Below are 14,934 nucleotides of genomic sequence, written 5' to 3' on the forward strand. Positions count from 1 at the left end.
AAGATAAGTCTGATGGGTACTTTAGGCTTCATGTCAGCCCACTAGTTAGGGAAGTGGGGGGAGTCTCTGACATGGACTATGTTGCCAGCTTTTTGATCACTTCCCCCTGATGGGACTTCCCTACCAGGCCACAGGGAGGAAGACTCAGTCCTCATGTGAATAGATGAGCTGGGGTATCTGGATAGGGGGAACTCCCCTACTTTGAGGAATAGGGAAGAGGTGATATGGGAGGGAAGGTGGGACTGGGAGGAGAAGAGGGAGGGGCCTATGACTAAGATGTAAATTGAATTAATTAATTTTTTAAAAAAGAATTGAAGTGCAAAAAAAAAAAGAGAAAGAGAGGTGGTGTTAATACAAAATTCTTGGTTCCTTCATACACAGTCTCAGATGGGAAGGGCAATGAGCTGTATGTCATAGATGATTATATAATGTAATTAATTTATAGTTCTTTTTTTATATGAAAAAACTAACATAAAATCTGACAGTTTTACTACTTGAATATAATATAGGCATCCAATGTATATTCACCCGCCATATCTCAAAATTTATATTCATGTTTTTAATGGTATATAACTTAAATTATCTCAGTCTCATAGGAAAACAGTTTAACTTATTATTTTCTCTGTATTCATCCTTCACCGCATGGTTTTCCATATTTATAGAGCCAACTCTGGCCTCTCCAAGAACTCCTATTACTTCAGAATGAGTTTTCTATGTCTCCTTCCTCCCTTGAAATTTTTATTATGAAAGGAATAATAGAAGAGAGTTCAACAAGATTTTCATTTAGTTGATTTTTTGTTCTCATTCGGCACCCAGTTTCTGCTTAAATTTAACAAGTTTTGTTTGAAAATATTCCTAAGAATCCTTTTTTGCTAAGAAGATTGAAGATGCAGTTTAGTTAAGAGACATTCAGATTGCAACAGTTTAGTGATTTGGTGACACAAGAAAAATCTGCCTCATAAGATTATCAGAAGGAAGATTTCAAGTTTATTTAACAGAAGGGACAGTTTGTTTGGTTTAGTCATCAAAATAAAATCTGACCTACTAGATACCCTCCCTGTATTATGCATTTCCGTTGGGAACGCAACACTCCTCTCTGTCCCTTTCTGCTGTTTAACTTAAGCTGTGCTGAGCACTAAGAGAACAGCCGTGGGGCTGAGCAGCTTATTTTTTTTTAATCTATTCATTTTCTACTTTCAGACAGATTTTTCCCTGGGGTGAAACAAAGGTTAACTGAAATTTCCTCTGTTGTGTACCTGAACGAATCAGCAGTTCGAGGAGGAAATCCCATTGATGGGCCAAGAGAGTGACAGGCTCTATTTAAAGAATTCCCCCGACTGTGTGGTAGACCAGCCAGGCCATGAATTTAACTGTTCCTGTGGTCCCCGTACTTGTACCCACCAAAAAGAGAAGGAGAGAGAGAGAAAAAGCGACTTTGTTCTGCCAACGTTGCTCTAAGCTTTGAAAACCATGAGCCATTGAGTTTTGTGAATTCAAGTTAGACAGCAACAGAGCCCAAAGCTCTGGGTGACAATATCTGAAAGGGACTACACAAAACAGGTAGAAGCTGTTTAACTGTTTATTTCTCTGTGTACATGCATACAAATGTTGTGTTTATACACACACCAATAACTATACTTTTATATTTTATGTAGTTAGCCGTAGTTATAGCTCAGCATGTTTTTTTGTTAAATTTTCTAAATGTATGACAAGTAAAAGGATTTTTTGTTCAGCTTTCTGCTCCATTAAATAGTTTGCTTTTAACAGTATCTTAAGAAATAACAATAAACACCATATGAGTCTAAGTGATTTTCTTTTAATGTTTATATTAGCCTGTGGAAGCTTTCTTTTCAGAGATAGCTCATGTATTTTGTATTTTTTCTGTTTAATGGAAACTGCTTTAAATATGAAAAGATGGTGTCTTAAGTTGGATTAAACATCCTTAATTCATGTGTATTTAACCTCAGGACTTGTGAGCCTTGTTGAAAAAAACAGCTTTAAACCTGCCTAGTAGGCTTCAATAGTGCACACTGCACATGGATTATAAACACACATTGTCTTTTCTGAAGTGGAAGTTATTGTGTATTCCCAAGGGGGCATGAATGACTGACAAATATTTCACATGTGTTTCTATGTACAAAATTAAAATATAAATTAAAATTTTTCCTTTGTAATTTGAAGGTTCCATTATCAAAACTTTCTTACATGTACCCTCTGTAGTGTGAATGGGAACCTACAGAGATTTTGAAAGATAGTGAAATTAATAGAGAAAATTATCTGGATCTGGAGTGATTGACTTTTGTCTGGGGACTTGAAGAAGCAGATACATTTAAAATTGATGTGAGGGTATTTATCTTAGAGATTATGTGGTAGCTAGATTTCATGCTCACAAATAGGAAGTTGAAATCTCAAGAGAGAAAATGTTTAGCATGCAATCATTTAGTGTGTTCTGAAAAACCTAGGTCTCAATTCATACCTAGTGTTTCCTTGCACAGTAGTCTTGCCCCTTTTTGATTCCAAGGTATTTTAAAAGTTTCTCTTGTTCTGTTTTTTGACATTTTCTTTTTTTTTTTTTCTTTTTTTTTTAATTTGTCTTTTCTTTTACATCTTGGTCTTACTGCCCATAGGTTATAGCACTATAAGGAACAGGCTGGTAGGTAATAAATTTGTCTCAACTATTCCATGTACTCCATAAAGGACTATCTTACCTTTATTGAATGCTATTCAAAATCAAAATTGTATCTACTCTGATATTTTACCAAGTTATAAAGTGACCACATTGTTGTCAGTGCTATTCATGTAAGTACAAGTGTAATCAATGTCCTGGAAGATAGTAATGATCTGTAAAGATCAGAATAGGGCCAGCTCCCTGGCTCGGCAGGTAACAGCACCTGCTGACGTGCCTCCAGGACCCAGAGGAGAGAACCAACTCCTGCAAGTTGTCCTTTGACCTGCACCACATGTGTGCAACCAGAGCACACACAAAATTTATAAATAAAATGTAAAAATAAACATTTTAATAAAAATTACTTTTAATCATTTGATTCTTCAAAATTTATTAAAAAGTGTTTGTGGAATCCCTGCTGTGTACTGGACACTAAGCAAATAATAAGAGATCTAAGAGAGTAAGATGGAGCCTGTCTCTGCCCCATGCAGTCTAATGTGGTGACTCGCGCTGAGGAACCACGACTGCAGATGTGAGGTATTACTCTTGTACTACCTTGGTCAGAGTTACCTCAGTAGAAAGCTGGCATTGCTCCTCACATACTGTTCATCTCTATATCAAATGTAATCCTGTGTTAAAGTAGGGCTGCGTTCGCGAGGACTTGAATAGTGTTTGCAAAGCGGGTGTTCTTGTAGTATCAGCAACTGTATTTATGTGCTGTGTCCTGTTTCAGTCTTGACTTTCTAGCTGCAAGAGGGTCTGTTAGTGAGAATTAGAAAAGATGTGTACTTTAGGTCTAGTACATATTTTCTTTGAGGTGTTATACACTTACATAAAATTTAAGTTCTCTCCAACCAAGGATCATGCATGGAGAGGACATAGATCTCCTGTTCAAAGGAAGCCCATTAGCTGCTCAGTATCCCAGTGGGTTCTCTAGTAATGGGAACAGGGGCTGTCTCTGACATGAACTAAGTGGCTGGCTCTTTGATCATCTTCCCCTGGGAGTGTAGCCTTGCCAGGCCACAGAGGAAGATGATGTAGGCAGTGTTGATGAGACCTGATAGGCTAGGGTCAGATAGAAGGGGAGGAGGTCCTCCCTTATCAGGGGACTAGGGGAAGGGCAAAGGGGGAGAAGAGGGAGGGTGAGTGGGACTGGGAAGAGATGAGGAAGGGGGCTGCAGTGGGGATACAGTTAATAAATTGTAATAAATATATAAATAAAATTAAATTTAAAAATGTAAGTTCTCCTTTGAAAACAGTTTTATGTAATTTTAGCCTTGTGCCTTTTATTTGCTTTCTGGCTCTTAGCTTATGTAAGTAATAGTTATTATAGGCACATTAATGAATACTTGTGTTTGGAATTTAAGAACAATTTAATCGGATATATTCTCCCCTGGGTTAAATTGGAATGTGAGTCACTTATGTAGCTGGTTGTTCAAGTAGTGTCTGAATTCCCCCACAGAGTGGATCACTTGGTGCCAAAGTAGAAGATACAAGTTTTTAGGTTGATAGGGTACCAATATTTAGAGGTGGAGATCATACTCCTCTCACATCTGCTTATCTTACTGTTAGTGAATTACCTCCTTCGGTTCTCTTTTGAGTTCAGTCAAGTTTTTGTATCATTCTATCCATCCTCTCATTGAGATCACCAATGGCTTTGATAATAAATCTACGGTCAGCTCTCAGGCTTTATCTGACTTGGATATCTCCAGTCAGTCCAACGTATGTTGCTTCTTGTGCCTAGTTCATTGATTTAAATCCTTGTTCCTCTGCTAAACCTGAACTCAGTCCCTTGGCACTCTCATGATTTTAGGCTGATTATTATCCCCGTTGCCTCTATTGGGAACTTTCTATTTCCAGTCCTCTGTCTCCTAAATTTAAGATTTATAGATTCCCTGTACTCTGCCAAAGGTTTGGTCATGAGTCTTTGCTTTGAAAATACTTTCAGATGCGCTCAGTAGACTCCTGTCATACGTTCAATGCACATCCCATCTGTCTTTCTAAATGAGGATTGATCATCTTACCCCATGGAATCATAAGAAAGAAGGGGAGTTAGTCTGATACAGAAAGGATAGGAGCTCCACAAGGACCAAATATATCTGGGCACAGGGTCTTTTCTGAGACTGACATTCAACCAAGGATATAACCTATGGATATAACCTAGAACCTCCGCTCAGATGTAGCCTGTGGTAGCTCAGTAACCAATTGGTTTCCCAAAGTGAGGGGAACAAGGACTATTTCTAACAGGAACTCAATGACTGGCTCTTTAGCCTCCCCACCCCCCAAGGGAGGAGCAGTCCTGTTAGGCCACAGAGAAGGGATTTGCAGCCAGTCCTGAAGATACCTGATAAAACAGGATCAGATGAATGGGGAGGAGGTCCCCCCCATCAGTGGACTTGGAAAGGGGCACGGTGGAGATGAGGGAGGGAGGGAGGGACTGGGAGGGAATGAGGGATGGGACACGGCTGGGATACAGAGTAAAATGTAACTGATAAGAAAAAAATAAAATTAAAAAAAAAAAGATTTACAGATTCAATAGCAGCTTCTTCCTCTTCATTTCAATATTTTAATACTGTTGCAAATCCAGCCTGTCCAAAACTAAATTTAACTCCGTGGACATATTACTTGCAGGTTTTGTTACAGTAACAGCTCCTTTACTTTCCCAGGCCAAACACTGGGGAGTCACCCTTGACTCCATTCTTTTACATTTGTATCTAATTCTCCCATAGATTTATCAGCTGCAGTGTGTTCAAAGTGTGTTACTGTACTTCTCATTCTTCTAGCTTGCTCAGAGGCCCTATTACTTGTTGATTGAATTACTACGGTAGCTTCTTAACTTGTCCCCCTCCTCACATAACTTGCCTCTAGCTTTTATTCTGAGCAGAATAATTCTTTACAAATCAAATCATATCATCCCTCTGCTCATAGTACTCCAGTGACAACCCTTTTTACTAACAAATTTGTATATTGTTCTACACCTTCTAAAGGTGTATTCCTCTACCTCTTTTGCTTTACCCTGCTGCCCTACATTCCCTCTGCTCTAGCCAAACTGGATCCTGCTGTTTCATGAGCCCTTTGCCATGGCACTTGCTACTATTTGGAATGCTTTTACCCAGAAGTGTGTCTTTATTGTCTCATCTTTCATAAGTTTTGCTTAACTGTGAGTGAAGCCGACTCTCCACTCCACATGAAATTTTTGTAACCCATACCCAACACACTCAGTCTCTTCTGCTAGCTCTACTGTTCTTTTCGCAAAGCACTTATGACCCCAGCACATACATCATTAATTATTACTTTTTGTTATGTATTGTTTTTGTCCCCCCAACTAGAATTTATTTTGTTGACCAATATTTTCTAAGCACCTAAAATGCTATCTGGTATGTGACTAAATATTTACTGAGTGAATGATGGAAGTTGAAATAGCTGGTTATTTCAATTAAAAGCACATCTTTAATCCTAGCACTCAGGAAACAGAGGCAGGCTGATCTCTTGAATTCTGAGTTTGAGGGCAGCCTGGTCTACAGAGCGAGTTTCAAGACAACGAAGGCTACACGAAGAAACCCTGTCCCAAAAAAAGCAAACAAAAAAACAAGAGAGAGGGAGAATTCTTTAGTGAAACAGTCAGTATGATATCAAGTTCATTACTCTTGTTTTGTTTTAATATATTATTTCAGTATTGTTAAGATTTTTTTATAAAATTCTTGTATTACTTTCATAAAAATTGACAATGAAATATAAAATCATTTAGAGAAAAGCCTATTCTGTATGTAAATGAGGTTGAAGGTGTACCAGTAGAACAGCCTTCAATCTTTTTTTAATTTATTATTTTTTATATTAATTACAGTTTATATACTTGGTATCCCAGCCATAGCCCCCTTCCTCATTCCCTCCCAATCTTACCCTCCCTCCCTCATTTCCTTCCTGCCCCTCTTTAAGTCCACTGATGGGGAGGTCCCACCTTCCCTCCCTTATCTCCTCCCTGCCTCTTTCCAAGTCCACTGATGTGGGGGACCTCCTCCCCTTCCATCTGACCCTAGCTTATCAGGTCTCTTCAGGGCTGGCTACAATGTCCTCTTCTGTGGCCTAGCAAGGCTGCTCCTCCCTGGGGGGCGGGGGAGTGTCAAAGAGCCAACCATTGAGTTCATGTCTGGGACAGTCCCTGTTCCCCTAACTAGGGAACGCATTTGGATACTGAGCTACGATGGCTATATCTGGGCAGGAGTTCTAGGTTATATCCATTCATGGTCCTTGGTTGGAGAAACAGTCTCAGAAAAGACCCCTGGGACCCCAGCCTTCAATCTTATGTGATGAATAACTTCTGAAGACTATGAGGAAGACAAAAGATTTAACTGCCCTTCAGACAGAAGGAAAGGTATGTATTGTGGAACTTAAGACCAAGTTGTTTAGAGAGTGAGTGATTATGGCATTGAAAGGAAAGCTACATTTGAGCTATTAATAACTACACAGGTGAAAAAAAAAAAAGAGGGCTTGGGGATTTATCTTAGTGGTAGAGAACTTGCCTAGTAAGCACAAGGCCCTGGGTTCAGTCCTCAGCTCTGGAAAAGGGGGAAAAAAAGGTATTTGAACCCTTTTAAAGTAAAGTTGTAAAGATGTTTCCCTTTGGATGTGTTATGCTTATAATGACTTATATCAGAGTGCTTAAGATCCTGGGTTTTTATTCCCCAACATCACAAAAAGTAAAAAGAAAAATCACAAATGTCAACCTAGACATCTAGGTAGAGATTTAGAGCAAATCTGACCCCGACAATAATAATAGAAACAAGTTATTGGTGTGGTGACTTGTTTTATCAAGGAGGGAATGTGCACAAAAGCAGTCACTGAAGAATGAAAAGGATTGGAAGAAGACAAGGAAGTAGTCAAAGAGATGGAACAACTGAAACAATAGTCCGAGACTGCCAGCCTCCATGCCAGCAGAGGGCTACACATTTTGTACAGCTTCTAAGCCTTACCTGTAAAGTTTTTAAAAAGTAGCCTCTAGACCATGCATGGATATGACCTAGAACCCCTGCTCGGATATAGCCCATGGTAGCTCAGTATCCAAGTGGGTTCTCTAGTAAGGGAAACAGGGACTATTTCTGACATGAACTCAGTGGCTGGCTCTTTGACCCCTCCTCCCCCCTCCGAGGGAGGAGCAGCCTTGCTAGGCCACAGAAGAGGACCTTGCAGCCAGTCCTGAAGAGACCTGATAAGCAAGGGTCAGATGGAAGGGGAGGAGGTCCCCCCCATCAGTGGACTTGGAAAGGGGCAGGGAGGAGATAAGGGAGGGAAGGTGGGATTGGGAGGCAATGAAGGAGGGGGCTACGGCTGGGATACAAAGTAAATAACCTGTTATTGATATAAAAAACATTTTTTTAAAGTCAACAAAAGAAAAAAAGTAGCCTCTGGGTTATTTGTGCTTGTCTTTTTACAGATACTTTGGGTGGGAGGTAGGGGATTGTAGAAGTGGAAATCAGATATTCATCTGCTGATACCTTTTACTAGTAGTTTTTTTAAAGATGTCTTTATTATGTATACAGTGTTCTGCCTGCATGTACACCTGCATGCCAGAAGAGGGCACCAGATCTCATTATAGATATTTGTGAGTCACCAGGTGGTTGCTGGGAATTGAACTTGGAACCTTTGGAAGAGGACCTCTAAGTCAGCTTTTCAGCCCTTTTGCTGATATCTTTAAAAGAAGAAATAGACTTCTATATCCCACTGTATTGTTGATTTGTTCATTTTGTTTACTGTGTTTTTGTTGCTTAGAATTAATTTTGTATTGTTGTTCTTAGGAGTTTGTTTGTTTGTGTTTGGACGGGGTCTCAAATAATCGCTGCTGGTTGCAAACTCCCTATGTAGTTGTGAATGACTCTGAACTCTTGATCTTCCTGCCTCTCCTTCCCAAGTACTAAGATTACAGGCCTGAGTCAGCATGCCCAGATTCTAATTAAGAATCTCCTAACCTGGTAGCTCACTGATGAAATCTTGGGGCCTAGGGCTAAGAGGCTATTTGATAACTGTCCTGTGTCCTTTCCCTCTGGCAATAGGCTTTTATATGACTGATAAACTTTGTAAGAGCTCTTTGTAGCCCCAAGCTAAGCACCTGCACTTATTTCCTCTTTCTTCTTCTTCCTCTATCTCTAAAAAAAGAAAAGTCAAATCCTCATTTATCTTTTACACATAATTTTAAATATAAGCTGTTTCTGGTAAATTTAATATGATTGAAAAATAAGATGAACATTTCCTTTCTTAAAATTATGTGAAATTTTGTTTTCTTTAAGCCATTGCCACTTATATATCACAAAATTATAATGATTAAATTGATTTTCTGCCTGATGTTAAGATGAAAAACTGTAAAGATGAGGAAAAAAACAAAAGAAAGGGAAAGCACACACAAATGCACAATCTGAGAAGATGCAGGTGGATAAAATGGCTGAGCCCTCAGGGGTTTTTTTATGTGGCATTGTGTGTATCTCAAAGGTTTCCGTTGAAGTAACAGATGCTGCTGATGAAGTTGGGAATCCTAAATTCACTTGTAGCTGTTTCCGTTGCTTAATAGAAATGAGACGATCCCAGAGGGGATCTGGTGTAGTATAGTTAGGCTCAGAAAAGGGTATGACAATACATGACAGCTTTGTCTTTGTAACCTTTAATCTACTTTTAAGTAGAGGCACAATTATTTATAAATGTGTTATTATCTTACATTTTATGTAGATTCTGGGCCTATCAGTGTTGTTATTCAATAATGGTGATTTTTTTTTTACAGTTCTTTTTAATTCTTAAAGTATTTACACTAAAAATTCTATTCTTTTTTAACTATCTTACTAAACACTTACTGTATACATCGGCAGCCAATTAAATGGTATATTAGTTTACATGTACCAATTCAGAATAATCCTTAATCATACAAGAGTGCATATGACTAAATGTGATTTTTTTTTTCTAATTTTAATTATGCAAGATATTGTGATCAGCGGATACATGGATAAAACAGATGTAGTCTCAGTCTACAGAGAGGTTTACATAGAGGAATGAATTATTAATATAACCCTTAATTCAGGTAGTAGCCTAAAAGATGCAGATAATGTGCTTTTACACTATCATTGAGGGAGAAAAGACTTTACTAAAGGGAAATTAATGGCGATAGAAATGTTACTTAGTTAACTTATTGGTTGATTTTTAAAGATTTATTTTTACTTTAGTTCCATGTCTACATGTGTGTGGGGGTATGTGCACATGTGAGTGGAAGTGCAGATCTCTTTGGAACTAGAGTTACAGGCTTTGTGAACCACCTGATATGGGTGCTGAGAATCTTAACCACTGAGTCATCTCACCACCCCTGATTTATTACGGAGATATCAGTACCCTGGTAACTAGGTGGTCATGCTTTGAGGCTACAGAGAGAGATGCCACAGCTCAAGTCCAGAATGTTACAAAGTTGGGACTGATCCTCTCCAGTTTTAAAAAAGTGACAGATGACAGTAATTGAAAAGTTTTAAAGCCAGTCCAGGTACCAAGCAAATAAAATGGGGCTGGGCGAGTTGTCTTTAGAGGTTATACCTGCAGAGCATAGTAGAACAGCGGGGGAATTACTGGGTTATTAGATGTAGCTAAAACAGTGGGGCCAAAAAAATAAAATAAAATAAAACAGTGGGACCAAAAAAGAAGGACTAACTCATGGGCAATGTTGTATCATACTTCAACATTTGTCGTATAGGCAGCAAGGGACCCTCTAAATAGAATGTGCTCACATTTCTTTTGTATTCCAATACAGTAAAATAAGATGGAATTTGTGATGACGAAGGGAAGTTATTTTAATAATCTATGTCAGAAATTATTTGGCCCAGAGCTAAATAGCATTGATGGTATTTGGGATAAACAATGTGTAGGATCTGGTAAGTAATCTTGTGCTAAGTAAAAGTAAAGATTTGAGGGTTTCTGACTTGGAAAAACAGACTATGGTACAAGTTGTTGAGGTAGATGGTAACAGGGAGAAAAGGAAAACCCGGGAGCTTTTCGTTTCCTATGTCTTGTGGTTTGTTGGTTTACAGTACTGAGGGCTAAGGCCAGTGCTCAATGTTTGGCAAGCTCTCTACCACCAAGCCCAAGAGTGAGGAAGAAAGAACTTTAGTGTTAGGAATTTGAGTTATCTGCGAAGAGTCTATTTCAAATCTCCCATAGAGATTTGGACTGCGTAAGGAACTAAAGAAATGACCTGCTCAGAAGGACATATTTGCTAGTTTCCATTATGGGCAACATGAGAAGTGTTTCAGACAGGACTTTTGAGTTTTAAATACTAGGAGCACTAAAAGGGAGAGTGGGCGACAACTGAACCCTTCTGTTTGTTTCTTTGACAATTTCACTGTTTTCAGTGGTGGAAAGGTGTTGTTTCAATGCAGTCAAATTTGGCTTTATAATGCAAATAAAAATAAATGCTGGGAAAGTCAGATTTTGATGCCATGGGGATTGCAGGTTTCTGCTAATCGTGGCTTTCTTTTCCCCATTCCCTATTAGCTTACTCTGTATAGTATATGAATTCATAGTTACGAAGGGATTTACAAACTTAGCTTTGCAAGCTACTTCACATAAATACTGGGCAGTGTTGTCATAAATTCGTTAGTTGTTGGTAGAAATCAGTACTTTTTGCTGAATGGCCTATTTTTCCAAATAATATTGGGCTTTTTGTGTTGGGGGGTGGGGGAGGGCAAGTGGGAGACAGGATTTCTCAGTGTAACCCTGGCTGTCCTGGAACTCACAGAGATCTGCCTGCCTCTGCCTCCGAAGTGCTGTGATTAAAGTCGTGCACCACCACTGTCTAGCAGGCTTTTTGTCTTTTTTAAAAACTTAGTTACCCATTGTCGTGGTACCTGCCAGTAACCCCATCAGTGGGAGGCTGAGACAGGAGAATCACGTGTTGGAAGCCAGCTGAGGTAATTAATCTCAATTGTCAGCTTGAGGAAATCTAGAACCACCTGGTGGTCTGCTGAGTCTAGGCTGCCAGGCTCCAGTTGTTCCTTGGTCACACACAGATGGTCCTAGTTAAACTCAGGCACAAAGAAAACAAAAAGATACAAATGATGGGAGATTTGTCAGAAAAGACAGATGAGAGAGTGGGAGGACAGTAACTTGAATATACTACGTACCTGTATGAAATTGTCAAAGAAACAATTGAATAAAAGTTACAATAAAGAAAAAACAAATAAGTGTTAAATAATATGTAGATGAAATTTTTCACAAATTACTAAAATTGGCCCAAGAAGAAAAGGAAATATAAAAGGATATATGAATACTAAAGTTATAGAATTTCTTTTTAAAGACTTTTCTACAAATAAAATTCCTGACCCACAAAGAAAGGCTAGCCTAGATAACTGGTGAATTCTATCACATATTTAAGGAAGGACACAAATTTTTTCTCAATTCTTATGAGTCTAGACTTACAGCACTATGAAAACCACACAAAGATATTTTAAGAAAATTCTAAATCAATATCTATGTATTAGTTACTTTTGTGTCACTAAGTACCTAATAGAACAACTTAGAAATATTTATTTTGGCTCATGGTTTTGGGATTTCAGTCCATCACTATGCAGTGGTGGCAGAGCAGGCTCTTCACATGACGTAAGACAGGAAGAAAGAGGGCAGGCCTGAACTGAGATCCAGCTGTGACTTTCAGAGGCCCGCTCACAGTGGCCCACTTCTGCCCCTGCCTCCCAAAAGTCACACAGCCTCCCAGAATAGTGCCATTAGCTGGGTTCTAAGTGAGTAAACCATGAGCCTCTGGGAATCATTCCACATCCAAGCTACATTTCTGTACGAATGCAATTATAAATTACTTACATATATATATTATTTATTTATTTATTTATTTATTTTATTATATTTTAAAGATGCTACATATTAACTCAGTTAATTCCAAAATAAAGGGTCAGCTTGACATTTGAAACTAAATTACTGTGGCTATCCAGGAAGAAGTAGGAAAAATCATGGATATCTCAGCTTGTTACAAAAAATGGCATTCAATAAAATCTACCACCTGTTCATATTGAAAACTCAGCAAACTAGAAATAGACTTTTTTTAGCTATAAATTTTTCATTAGAAAAACAGTGTACTCAATTGTAAAAAAAAAAAAAAAAAAAAAAGTTTTTTATTTCCTAAGGTAGGGAACTGAGCAAAGATTTTCTGTCAACACCTGCACGTAACATCATTCTGTAGGAGATCCTCTAAAAAGCAGTGACATAAGAGAAAAAAAATAAAAGCATGTGAATTGACAGGGAGAGAGCAAGGACAAACAAGATGTTCTAGAAGGTGAGGCACTTGCTGCCAAGCCAAACCCACAACCTGAGTTACATCCCTCTGGGATCCATATGGAGGAAAAGAGAACCAACTTTTTCAGGAGTTGTCCTCTGACCTCCACATTAGGTATGTGTATATGTGTGTCCCAGTGAACAAAAATTTTAAGAAAGGAGGAAATCTGTCTATATACAGGTGGTGTGAATATATATATTGAAAACTGACAGAAGCATACAACACAAGCTTCTAAAGCTAAGTGGCCACAACAAATTTACACAATGTAATAAGTGTATAAAAGTCAGTTATATTTTATAAACATATAATCAAAAAATTGGAACGGCATTACCATAAAAGCTTGAGCCAAAGTAAATTAAGAGATATATTTGTTTATATAGAGACTTGATATTATAATAACCTGTTTTGTGGATTCAACACAATACCAATCAAAATCCCAGAAGACTTTTTACAAAAAGTGACATGTTTGCTCTAATATTTATACCCACAATCAAAGGGCCTAGAATAGCCAAAACAGTTTTGAAAAGAATGAAAGTCAAGGGTGTATATGTATACCCCTGCATTTCACTTTTGGTTGGGTTTTGTTTGGTTTATTCTGGTAGACAGGCTCACAGTGTAGCCTTGGCTGTCCTGAAACTCACAAAGATTTGCCTGCTTCTGCTTTCCAAGTGTTGGGATTAATGGCATGCCCCACTATGCCCAGCCTGCATTTTAATTTTTGACAACAAAATTAAATCATCTTTGTGAAGTTGGGGAAGTGGGTTAGTACAGCACATACCTTATAATCCCTGTACTGAGGAGGAAAAGACAGGGCAGATCCCAGCCTCCATGGTGAACTTCTCTATCCAAATTGGAGAGCCCAACCTCAAAAAAAGTAATGTAGAGAGCTATTGAAGAAGACACAAGATGTCAACCTCTGGCTTCTGCCTAAGTTTGTATGCAGACACACCCCAAAAATATAAAAAGAAAAAATTAAATGAGTTTCACAATTGAAGTGATTACAAAGGGTCATTAAATTTTAATGATGAATGTCGCTGAGATACCCAGGACAGCTCTGAAAATTACAGCCCACGTGTTAGTTACCTGCATCTTTTGAATGAAAGAATAATAATATGGTGGGGTGAAGGAATGAAGCTGCTGCTATTTAATATATGCTCACTCTCAGTACGTGTGCAGCCTCCAGACTCCACAAAGAAAAGCAGCAGCAGCACAGCACCTCTGCTTTCCCATGGATTGGCCTTTTTGTAAAGCAGCCTCATGATTTTCTTAGTACAGGTATTTTATTTTAAAATATGTTTCTAGACACTTACTCCTGGTAGGCCTGAAAAAATGTAAATTACTTCATGTCTCTTCAAAATTCTTTTCAGAGAAGCAAGGCAAGCTTGATTTGTGTTTTTGAGATAGGTGAAAGTAGTAAGGTTGGACGGAGGAGGAAATCATAACTTGGCTTTTAGTCCTTTGTTGACCCCTCTTAGCTTCTGCATTAGTCATAGGTCCCTTCCTTCTTGTCCAGAGAGGGACCGAAGGAATAGGAGGCATTTACAGGTTTGTAAAAGAGCAATGCAAAGAAAAGAAAACAGCTGACACAGAAAAATGTTGTTAGTCCTCCAGTTTTACAGTTGTATTTTTAGATTAATACTTAGTGGTTTATGGATATTTGGGGGCTTGAGGTTTGTTTTTGTTTTGAAAAAGGGTTTTGCTATGTGTCTGTGCTAGCCTAAGCTCACTTATGTAGACTGTGTCCTCACTATATAGGGCAAGCTGACCTTAAGCTTGCAGCAGTCCTGCTTTCTCTGCCTCCTGCATGCATCACCCCACCCAGAAGTTTCTGGATATTTAGCCTTTTGTTTTGCTCCTTTATGTTACTATTTTTGACTTTGTAAATGCTTTGCAAAGTTCCTAACCTACAAAGTGAACCCATTTTTAAGGGCCAGAGTTTTTTTAATGTTATAGTGGAGGCCAG

General features: G+C 38.5%; 1 protein-coding gene across 2 annotated transcripts in view; it reads left to right on the top strand.

The window, feature by feature from the left end:
* The window catches only part of Zcchc7 (zinc finger CCHC-type containing 7), a 176,690-nt gene that overhangs the window by 125,048 nt on the left and 36,708 nt on the right, over nt 1-14,934 (top strand). The window lies entirely within an intron of this gene.

The sequence above is a fragment of the Meriones unguiculatus genome, chromosome 3 (assembly GCF_030254825.1).
Source record: "Meriones unguiculatus strain TT.TT164.6M chromosome 3, Bangor_MerUng_6.1, whole genome shotgun sequence".
Lineage (NCBI taxonomy): Eukaryota > Metazoa > Chordata > Mammalia > Rodentia > Muridae > Meriones > Meriones unguiculatus.